Source organism: Muntiacus reevesi, chromosome X (genome assembly GCF_963930625.1).
Source record: "Muntiacus reevesi chromosome X, mMunRee1.1, whole genome shotgun sequence".
NCBI lineage: Eukaryota > Metazoa > Chordata > Mammalia > Artiodactyla > Cervidae > Muntiacus > Muntiacus reevesi.
Window position 1 is genome coordinate 62,796,049 of NC_089271.1, and position 10,133 is coordinate 62,806,181.

A 10,133-nucleotide genomic window follows, 5' to 3' on the forward strand; every position below is an offset into this window, starting at 1 on the left:
CCATCCTAAAGGAGATCAGTCCTGGGTGTTCATGGAAGGACTGATGCTGAAGCTGAGGCTCCAGTACTTTGGTCACCTCATGCGAAGAGTTGACTTACTGGAAAAGACCCTGATGCTGGGAGGGATTGGGGGCAGGAGGAGAAGGGGACGACAGAAAATGAGATGGCATCACCGACTCGATGGACATGAGTTTGAGTCAACTCTGGGAGTTGGTGATGGACAGGGAGGACTGGCGTGCTGTGATTCATGGGGTTGCAAAGAGTCAGACACGACTGGGCGACTGAACTGAACTGAAATGAATTGAATAATTGGTCCATTACTTCTAAGTTGTCCATTTCATTGGCAAATATTTGCTTCCTGTATTCTCTTAGAATCCTGTATATCACTTGCAACTTACATCTCAATGTCTAATTTTATTGAATTTAACCCTCTCCCTTTTATTCTTTTTTTTTTTTTTTTCTTTTGGCTTTCACTGGCTCTGCTTTTAAATCATCATGGCTTTCTGTTCCATTCGGGAGGGGAGGGGTTCAGAGGGTCCAGTCGGCGGGACGACTTTGGTTCAGTCCCTGGTTTCTTGCTGCATAGAAGAGGCTGGGGTGCAAGGAGGGGACGTGGTCGCGTGTTCTGAGGTCCCTGGCTGGCGGGACCCGAGCCCTGGACAGTGTGCTACCTCATTCCACCACCAGGAGGCGATTGTTCCCTCTGGGATTTCTTCCTGTGGGGACGCTGACAGCGTGCGTGGGGGGGGGGTTGGGGGGGAGGCAGGAGTGTAGTGTAGGGTCACAGAAGGTAAAGCAAGACCTAGGCCTGAGACTGGCGTCGGTGGAGAGCACCACCTCTCCGCGGGGAGTCTGGGGCTGAAGGGGCGGGGGGAGGAATTTCAGGACCTGGGTCCCCCTGACAGAAGTCTAGGGGAAGGAAATCATGCGGCCCAAGGCAACAGTTAATGCAACACAGTGGGAGATGTTCCTTCTCTACCCTGCCAGGCAACCTCTTCCCCCCAGTTGGGAAGGGGCAAGATTTTTGGAAAACACTGCTGCCTGCTTGGGTCTGCGCACCACCCTGGTGGGGCCAAACTCTAGAATTCGCTTGCAGTGGAACTGCGGGAGACAGCCAAGCTGGGTTAACTGCATAGACGGGGACAGCTCCGAACTCTCTCCTCCAGCCCCCAAATGGACGAGCTCCGGATGCCCGAAATTCCCGGAGGGACCCACCAAAACGAAAGGGAAAGGGACTAATAAAACTAGGTTTGTCTTTCCCTGTCCCCAGCCCCCTGGCCCCCTTCCCGCTGGGCGCCCCCTGCAGGCCGCGTCCTCAGCACGTCTTCAGCACCTGTTGCAGATGGAGGCGCACTTCGGTGGCATTTTCCCAGGGTACCACGCTGGCGCGGAAGGAGCTGGGCTCAGCCTTCTGTGCCTCCTGGATAAGGCGGTGCATAGGGTAGCCGCGGCGCGGGAAGGCCACATCGCCACCGGCCAGCAGCCCCATGGGACAGAAGTCGTTGGCGCCGTCGCCCCCGTAGGAAAGGCGCTCGAAGTGCACGCGGTCGTGGGCCCGCTCGCGCAGGTAGTCGCTGAGCACCTTGTGCTTGCACGTGTTGGCGGGGCAGCGCGCGCAGCTGTGTGAGTGGAAGGGCTGCAGCGCCAGCAGCCCCCGAGCGTCGGGCCCTGAAGTGTTGCTGAAGATGCGGCGGAACAGGCCTTGGTGGACGGCGGCGCACAGCGCGCTCTCCACGCCAAAGGTGTTGGCATCTGAGATGAGAATAACCTCAAAGCAGGAACCCTGCTTGGCCACAAACTGCAGCATTTCTCCCATGCCGGGCGACAGCGGGATGGACTCGTAGACCACGCGCAGGTCTCGCGGCCGCACGCCCTGGTCACCCAGGTACTGGAAGACGCGCTGCTTGTACTCGTTGTAGAAGCCCTCGCGGTAGGTGGCACGCAGGCTCTCTGGGAGCTGTTTTCGTCCACGATAGTCTCATCAAAGTCGAAGGTCAGGAGGAAGCGCGGCGAGCCCTGCGCAGCCATCCCGCTGTCCCTAGACAGGCATCGGAGGCCAGCAACTGGAAAACACCCGCTCACTGTCAGTACATCACCCTGAGCACCACCTGTAGGGATTGTTGGCCTCCAGCTGTCGGTCCAGAGCTCCTGACCACCATACAAGGTCCATGTGAGGGTGCCCAGCCAGGTGGCTTTGTTTCCACCACTAACATCCACCTGATCCTATCCCCTCTCCTGAGCCCCAGGAACCGCTCAGTAAAAACAGCCCATCAAATAAGCTAAGGACCACAAGGCCCTTGCTAGGCATCCTCTTAACTATCCCTCATGATGCTGGAAAGGTTACAGATATTATTGAAGACCTAGAAAGGGTAATCAACTTGTGCAAACATCACCCACTATATATGGCAGAGACAGACCTCAAAACCAGATCTCAGAGTCTGAGACCAGTGTTTTTTTCTCTATATGTTCATTGCCCCTTTCTTGTGTATGGTACATCATGGCTTACAAATCAGCTTCACTCATATTCTGTCCTTGCTCAACACAATTCCATGGATCCAGCAGATGAAAAGGACTCGAGAGATTAAATAACTTGCCCAAGGCTACCATGTTTCTATTGGGCAAAGCCTGGTTCATGAACACTTGGTCACAGCCTTGCCTGCCCTCTGTCCTCAAAAGGGAAGAGGCAGATGCCCAGGGCTGGGCATCCACTGCAGCTGAAGGGCTAGGACCCCTGGGTACCACAGGTGATCTAGGACTGTCTCACTCAGTGGTGCTTCTAGAGACTGGCAGTCCGCCAAGAGTCAGGTTGATATTTCTGCCAGATTTTGCTATGTGACTTTGGGGACAGGATTTGGCTTCCTGGGGCCTTCACCAATGCTGCTTCAAACCTACAACTCCCAGTTGCTCCCCTCCACCCTGGGTTTAAATGAGAAACTAGATGCAGCTGGGACACATCTGGACCACTACTGCGAGCCAGACTAGACAGGGGCAGGAGCAAACGTCTGGCTGGCTGCTGCCCTCTGGTGGTGAGAGTGGGTTGACACTGGGTACCCCTCTGACTTTGTCAAGGTGACTCTCCCCAGACCATCCCAGGACAGCAAGGAAAATCAACAGCTTCTCAAGAAAGAGACTGGGACTTTGCAGGAGCAGGGCACCAGTCAGAGGAAGGGCTCCCTCCATCTTGAGGTACCCCATCTGTCCCCACTCCCTGGCTACACATGGAATGTGGGTTTCAGCCTTTTCCCTAAGCATTTGTAGTCTAGGAATCTAGTTGTGGCCAAAGCTCTGGAAGCTTTCTCCTGAGTGACTGAATCCTCTTGTGGTCAGCAAATAGTGTCTCTCAGAGGAAAGGGGGACAGGACCTCTGAGCTTTTCCAGCCGGGTGGGAAGCGGCGGCGGCAGAGGTCTGTCCCGGCTGAGTTTGGAGTGTGAAGAGTAGGGGTACACGGGCTAGCTGAGGTGTTTGGGCTCAGGATGGAGCAAGGGGTGCTTACGGGAATTGGAGGGGATGCGGTGTCTTATCCACCCCCGGATTTCTGGGCTTCGGCTCTCACGAGTCCCTCCAGTCCAGAGGGGCCGTGGATGACGTGCGTCTGGGCCGTCCCCTCCACTTGCCCCCCATCCCCCCTCCCTTTTATTCTTGATGGGTCTGGCAAAAGGTCTATCAATTTTGCTTATCCTTTCAAAGAACCAGCTTTTAGTTTTATTCACTTCAGTTCAGTCACTCAGTTGTGTCTGACTATTTGCAACCCCATGGACTGCAGCACGCCAGGCTTCCCTGTCCGTCACCAACTCCTGGAGCTTACTCAAGCTCCTGTCCATCGAGTCAGGGATGTTCTCCATTCATCTCATCCTCTGTTGTCCCCTTCTCCTCTCACCTTCAATCTTTCCCAGCATCATGGTCTTTTGCAATGAGTCAGTTCTTCACATCAGGTGGTCAAAGTAGTTTCATTGATCTCATCTGTTGCTTTCTTAATCTCTATTGCTTATATCTCTGCTCTGATCTTTGATTTCTACCCTTCTGCTAACTTTCCATTTTCTTTGTTCCTTTTTCTCTCATTGCTTTAGGTGTAAGGTTAGGTTGTTTATTTGAGGTTTTTCTTGTTTCCTGAGGTAAGATTGTATTGCTACAAAATTCCCTCTTAGAACTGCTTTTGCTGCCTTCCCTAGGGTTTGTGTTTTCCCTTTCATTTCCCTATAGGTATATTATCATTTACTCTTTGATTTCTTCACTGACTTCGCCTCCACATGTTTGCTTTTTTCTACAGTTTTGTTTTTTGCTGCAGATGCTTTCTACTTTTTATCACTGTTCAAGAATATGGGTTTGTTGTTGATGTTCAGCCGCACAGTCGTGTCTGACTCTTGGCGACCCCATGGGCTGCAGCTTGCCAGGCCTCCGTGTCCCTCACCATCTCCCGAAGTTTGCCTAAGTTCATGTCCATTGCATCGGTGATGCCATCCAGTCATCCCATGCTCTGATGCCCTCTTCTCCTTCTGCCCTCAGTCCTTCCCACCATCAGGGACTTTTCCAATGAGTCAGCTGTACATATCAAATGACCAAAATAATGGAGTTTCAGCTCAGCATCATTCCTTCCCAATGAGGATTGTTGATTCCGCTTAAGATTGACTGGTTTGAATTCCTTGCTGTCCAAGGGACTCGCGGTAGTCTTCTCCAGCACCACACTTTGAAGGCATCGATTCTTTGGTGCTCCGCCTTCTTTATGCTCCATCTCTCAAACCGTACATGCCCACTGGGAAGACCATAGCCTTGACTATATGGATGTTTGTCAGCAGAGTAATGTGTCTGATTGTCAACACACTGTCTAGGTTTGTCATAGCTTTCCTGCCAAGAAGCACATGTCCTCTGATTTCATGGCTGCAGTCACCATCCACAGTGATTTTAGAGCCCAAGAAGAGGAAAGCTGTCACCATTTCCAACTTCCCCCCCTCTAATTGCCATGATGGAATGGGGTGGGATGCCATGATCTTTTTCTTTTCAATATTTAGTTTTAAGCTGGCTTTTTCCACTCTCCTTCTTCACCCTCATCAAGAGGCTCTTTAGTTCCTCTTCCTTTTCTTCCATTAGAGTGGTATCATCCCCATATCTGAGGTTGTTGAGGTTTCTCCTGCCTATCTTGATTCCAGCTTGTAAATCATCCAGCCCGGCACTTCTCATGATGTGCTCAACATATAGATTAAACAAACAGGGTGACAGCAGACAGCCCTGTCATACTCCTTTCTCAATCCTGACCAATCAGTTGTTCCATACAGTGTGTGTTTCTTCTGGACCCACATACAGGTTTCTCAGGAGACAGGTAAGATGGTCTGGTATTCCCATCTCTCTAAGAGCTTTCCACAGCTTATCATGATCCACACAAAGGTTTTGGCGTAGCTGATGAAACAGAGGTAGATGTTTTCCTGGAATTCCCTTGGTTTCTCTATGATCCAGCGAATGTTGGCAACTTGATCTCTGGTTTCTCTTCCTTTTCTAAACCCAACTTGGACATCTGGATATTCTTGGTTCGCATAATGCTGAAGCCTAGCATGCAAGATTTTAAGCATTTCCTTACTAGCATGGCAGACGAGTGCAATTGCCTGATGGTTAGCATATTCTTTGGTACTACTCTTTTTGGGAATTGGGATGTGGATTGACTTTTTCCAGTCCTGTGGCCACTGCTAGGTCTTCCACGTTTGCTGGCATATTGAATGCAACACTTTGATGGCATCATCCTTTAGGGTTTTGAGAAGTTCTACTGGAATTCTGTCACATCCACTAGCTTTATTAAGAGCAGTGCCCTTTAAGGCCCACTCGACTTCACTCTCCAGAATAGGTTGCTCTGGGTGGTGACCACACCATCACAGTAATCCAGTACATTAAGATCTTTCTTGTACAGTTCTTCTGTATATTCTTTCCATACCTTCTTGATCTTTTCAGCATCTACTAGGTCTCTTCTGCTTCTGTCCTTTATTATGCGCATCTTTGGGAAAAATATTCCCTTAATATCTCCAATTTTCCTGAAGAGATCTCTAGTAGTTCCTCTTCTGTTTTTTCTTCTAATTTTATACACTGTTCATTGAAGAAGGCCTTCTTGTCTCTCCATGCTTTTCTTTGGAAATCTGCATTTAGTTTGATACCTGTCCCTTTCTCCCTTGATCTTTGCTTCTCTTCTTTCTTTAGCTATTTGTAAGGCCTCCTACCACTTTGCTTTCTTGCTTTTCTTTTTCATTTGGATGGTTTTGTTCACAGCCTCCTGTACAGTATTACAGACCTCAGTCCATCTTCTTCAGACACACTGTTTACAAGTTCTAATCCCTTGAATCCATTTGTCGCTTCTGCTGCATCTTCATAGTGGATTTGCCTTAGGTCGTACCTGACTGGTCTAGAAGTTTTCACCACATTTTTAGGTTAAGCCTGAATTTTGCTATGTGAATCTGATGATCCGAGCCACAGTTAACTCCAGGTCTTGTTTTTTCTGACTATATACAGATTCTCCATCTTCAGCTACAAAGACTGTAATCAATTTCATGTTGGCATTGACCATGAGGTGATGACCATGCATAAAGCTGTCTCTTGTGCTGTTGAGAAAGGGTATTAGTATCTCAATAATATGGAATTACTTACAAGGTCTCTGGCCACTATAAGCACATCCTCTTATGGTACCACCACCACAATCGAAACAAAACCGTTTTCATCACCTGCAAAATTGCTTCTGGGTTTTTGTCAGTTAAGCCCTTATGTCAATCCCCAGAGGCAGGCAACACCCCATCTGTCTTCTCTATATATAGTTTGACCCCCTCAAGAATGTCGAGTAAATGGAATAGGCAGTAGGTTGACTTACCCACGAGGATTCTGTGAGGGAAAAGGATATACAGGTGACTCCTGGATGTGCAATGTACATGTCACCTGAGTATAGTGAAATGGGTTGATTGTTACCTACCTATTTGTCAGACTGAAGGCTTACCCTGTCTATAATGTGTATATGTGTTGTCTGTTTAACTCATATTTAATTCAATGCAATTTCTCTTCTATGTTTGGAAGGGTTGTTTTATGAATTAGAAATGGTAAATCTTTTGAAAGAAAGTGAATCTTCTTTGTAAAAGTCCTCCATCTGCATCTGAGCAGTATTACCAGGATGTCAACATTGATTGCACAAGCACAGGTACAACAAGCACACTGTAGTCACTCAAACGCTGCTCCCTGGGTCACACAGGGACAGTCCACCTGGCAACCCTGGCAGGCCCAGAGTACCTGGCCGGACCTGCCCATTGGAGGTGAGAGTGTCCCCACCTTAAGTCAGCTGAGTAGCAGCCTTTATTGCATCTGCAAGCTTAACCAACTGCTATCATGCAAAGGAACATATAAGCCAACTGCAGGGATTAGGACTTGGACATTTTGGGGCATGATTACTGTGCCCACTGCAGCTAGCGCTCTCTTCAGGGCTCACCTACTGTAAATTCTTTGTTTGTGCCAGTGTCCCTCAATAGTCCAGAGAAAGCGGTAGACCTGGGGCTGGTGCTGGTGGGCTGGGGTGTGATAGGGAGGGAGCGTCTTCCCTGGAGTTGGACAGGCAGCAGAACCAGGCAGGATGGGGCCTAGGGCTCTCCAAGGCTGAAGGGGAAAGGCAACAGGGATGCCCTGAATGAGGCCGGGCTACTGCATTCCTCCTACCCCCTGGGGCCCAGATGGATTTCTTTAACCTGTGCCTCAGGCCCTGCCACAGATTTCCCACTGGAAGTGGAAGGCTTGGGGCTGAGCCAAGGCCTGTGATGTCTATGTTTCCAGCAACATTATAGTGAGGTAGTTGGTCTGAACTGTGTGCTCAGAGGAGGAAAGGGGGCCTGGTAAAAAGTGAACGAGGGGTTGTGTTCACACCCTCACACCTCCACTTCCATGAGCTTCTCCACTTCCTCACCCTGGTGACCACACTCCCGGGCCCCTCTCTGCCCAAGGGTGGGACTGATGCTGGTGCTGGACTCCCCGGGCACAACTTACCTACATGTCTCAGTGGCCAGAGACCTCAGCTGGACGGTCTCTGCCAAATTTACTCACTCGGACAATAGCTAGAAGTGCTACACCATCAGGCAATAACCACTGGGTCAGCTCTGAACTAAGTGATCAAGCCCACCTGCTCCAGGGAGGAGTCTGAGAGTGGACGGAGTAAGTCCCACCCATGTTCTTTTCTGACCCTGAGGTGTCTACTATTCCAACCCACACGTAGACTGTCCACCTCACCTCATTCCAAGAGGCCTGGAAGGGAATCAACGTGAGAATATGGGCGCAGTGTTCCCCATTGTCCAGGTGCAGTCACTCCTAAATTCGCTTCCTCATGGCACCCTTCTTGTGCCTGCCTCGGTTAATTCATCTTGGGCGGTCTCCTATTTCTAAGATGAGCAGCAGTATCCCTGGTGCTCTCCAGAGCCACCCTTCCCATTTTCATTCATCCACACCCTCAGCAGTTGGCAGATATCATAGAATGGCAAGGTAGGATCCAGGGCCTCCTCCAGCGACTCCAACTCTGTGAGAGTCCCAACACCCTGTCCTGAGGTGTGCTGACTCCTGCATCATCCCTGTCCTACATTTTGGGAACATGACATCACCCCTTGAATATTGGGGGTCTGACCCTGGCTTCTGCTCACACAATGCCTTACAGAATCTGGACCAGTCTCTACTTTCTTTTCTCCCCGAATCACATCCTTATGCCTCAAGGGCATTATCCTTGCTGACGTTTATTCACACAGAGAGATATCCAGGCACCAACTCTGAATGTGCTACCTTCCATCATACCCCCTTTTGTGTAATAAAACCCTGGTCTTTCAGGAATGGTGTCAGGCAGAACCTACCCTCAGTTCACTCAAACACAGATCTGTTCTTTCAAAACATCCCACCCTCGCCTTCTCCCACATATTATCAAGCGTGAAGCAGATCACCAGCCCAGGTTGGAGGCATGAGACAAGTGCTTGGGGCTGGTGCACTGGGAACACCCAGAGGGATCAGATGGAGAGAGAAGAGGGAGGAGGCATCAGGATGGGGAATACATGTAAATCCATGGCTGATTCATGTCAATGTATGGCAAAAACCACTACAATATTGTAAAATTATTAGCCTCCAACTAATAAAAATAAATGGAAAAAAAACACAGATCTGTCTCTCTGAGTCTCAGGCTGGCACAGTCCTGGAGTGCTGGCTGAGAGAAAGGAAGTGCTCCCCAAATTCCAGCAGTGAGGAAATTGAACACAGAGTTCAGACTCATTGTCATGTGCCCTAAACAAGTAGTCTGGCATTTCTCCAAAGAAGACATACAGTTGGCTAACAAACACATGAAAAGATGCTCAGCATCACTCGTTATCAGAGAAAGGCAAATCAAAACCTCAATGAGGCACCATTACACACCAGTCAGAATGGCTGTTATCCAAGAGTCTACAAGAAATAAATGCTGGAGTGGGTGTGGAGAAAAGGGAACCCTCTTAACACTATTGGTGGGAATGCAAACTAGTACAGCCACTATGGAGAACAGTGTGGACATTCCTTAAAAAAATGGAAATAGAACTGCCATGTGACTCAGCAACCCCACTCCTGGGCATACACACCGAGGAAACCAGATCTGAAAGAGACACGTGTACCCCAATGTTCATCGCATCACTGTTTATAATAGCCAGGACATGGAAGCAACCTAGATGCCCATCAGCAGATGAATGGATAAGAAAGCTGTGGTACATATACACAATGGAATATTACTCAGCCATTAAAAAGAATACATTTGCATCAGTTCTAATGAGGTGGGTGAAACTGGAGCCCATTATACAGAGTGAAGTAAGCCTGAAAGAAAAACACCAGTACAGTATACTAACGCATATATATGGAATTTAGAAAGATGGTAACGATAACCCTCTATGCAAGACAGAAAAAGGGACACAGATGTATAGAACAGACTTTTGGACTCTATGGGAGAAGGCGAGGGTGGGATGATCTGAGAGAACAGCATCAAAACATGTATATTATCAAGTGTGAAACAGATCGCCAGTCCAGGTTGGATGCACGAGACAAGTGCTCGGGGATGGTGCCCTGGGATGACCCAGAGGGAAAGGATGAGGAGGGAGGTGGGAGGGGGGTTCAGGATGGGGAACACATGTAAA

At 49.2% G+C, this 10,133-nt stretch overlaps 1 pseudogene; it reads right to left on the reverse strand.

The window, feature by feature from the left end:
• Positions 1 to 1,314: 1,314 nt before the first annotated feature.
• Positions 1,315 to 2,027, reverse strand: LOC136154331 (phosphoethanolamine/phosphocholine phosphatase-like; annotated as a pseudogene).
• Positions 2,028 to 10,133: the final 8,106 nt, after the last annotated feature.